The sequence below is a fragment of the Penaeus monodon genome, chromosome 20 (genome assembly GCF_015228065.2).
Source record: "Penaeus monodon isolate SGIC_2016 chromosome 20, NSTDA_Pmon_1, whole genome shotgun sequence".
Classification (NCBI taxonomy): domain Eukaryota; kingdom Metazoa; phylum Arthropoda; class Malacostraca; order Decapoda; family Penaeidae; genus Penaeus; species Penaeus monodon.
This window is the reverse complement of record NC_051405.1, coordinates 32676198-32676518: the sequence shown is the minus strand read 5'-3', so window position 1 is coordinate 32676518 and position 321 is coordinate 32676198.

Here is a 321-nt window from a genome sequence, read left to right as displayed (position 1 = left end):
CTCTGCCATAAAGAAATATCCTCCAACTTGAAGCCGAACGTCGAAGTATTTACGACTCATATCCAATAATAATTATTTCCTTTCAGAGACGCCTTCTTGGGAGAAATGAAATCGAAGTCATCTTTAATTCCCCGGTGAAATTATAGATGATTTGCATATCGCGCAAACAAGGAAGGCCAGTTAGCCCGAAGCTCAGCCCTGCGTTGGGAAAAGTATCACCGGTGTATTTCAGGATTCCAGAATAAAAAGAAAATGAAACTCGGCCCAAGAACTGAAAGGGGAAGGAGAGAGGGAACAGAAAAAGATAAGCTTACTTGCCTG